The following is a 978-nucleotide window of genomic DNA, read 5'->3' as shown; positions in this document are numbered from 1 at the left end:
TAAAATACTATTTTTACCCATATATGGCTTTCCATTACTCATGTTGACCAAACCCTAAAGTCAACAGAAGTCAAACTCGAGTCAACAGTCCATGTTTGACCTGACTCGCCGAGTGCACCCATGTGACTCGTCGAGTCCACTCTTTTACTCAGAAGTCTTGTGAAGGTCCAACTCAACTCTCCGAGGTGACCCGTCAACTCGCAGAGTTATCGCATGTTCAATCTCATCGCGAAAACCCTAGCCGACTCGTCGAGTCGGCTCATCGACTCGACGAGTCCATTCAGACTCATTTCTCATATAGACGATTTCAAGGCAGAGAACCTTCCCAAACTCTAGATCTAATCTCTAAAGGCTCGTTTATCACGTAAAGCCACAAGCTTTACGTCCATGCATGACACTTTGGGCTTGAAAGGCCAAGAACATGCTCTAATAAGGGTTTTTCACTCAAGAGCTCTATTAAGGTTGAATAAAGCAGAGACCTTTAGACCTAGGGACCTCACAAGGTCCAGATCTGAAGTCCAAACCTCCATATGAACACAATACCCTCAAAGTTCCAATATTAGATAGAAAAGAAGCCCTAATCTCCAATAATATGAGATCTACCCAAACTAATGAGAAAGGTATAAACTTTATACCTTTTACAGAAGCTCTTGGATGAATAGCAACAGATCTAACAACCTCCTCTCGTTCCTTGCTTGAATTCCTTCTCTTCTCTTCCAAAGATGCGCCAAGATACTCAATATTAGCTCACACTCTCTCTATTAGCTCAAAGGGCGATTAGGGTTTCTCTCAGTGAAGGTAAGCAGCTGATGAGCCGCAAATGAGGCATAAGTGTCCTTAAATAGGCCCCAAACCCGGGGATTTAGGGTTTCACTTCACAACGTCTACTCGGCGAGTCGACTCTCTGACTCGTCGAGTAGGTTACTAATCCCACGTGGCCAAACACGACTCTACTCGACGAGTTTTAGCACCAACTCG

Source organism: Lactuca virosa, chromosome 9, assembly GCF_052849685.1.
Source record: "Lactuca virosa cultivar CGN04683 chromosome 9, Lactuca_virosa_CGN04683_v6, whole genome shotgun sequence".
Classification (NCBI taxonomy): domain Eukaryota; kingdom Viridiplantae; phylum Streptophyta; class Magnoliopsida; order Asterales; family Asteraceae; genus Lactuca; species Lactuca virosa.
Note: the sequence above shows the minus strand (reverse complement) of the source record.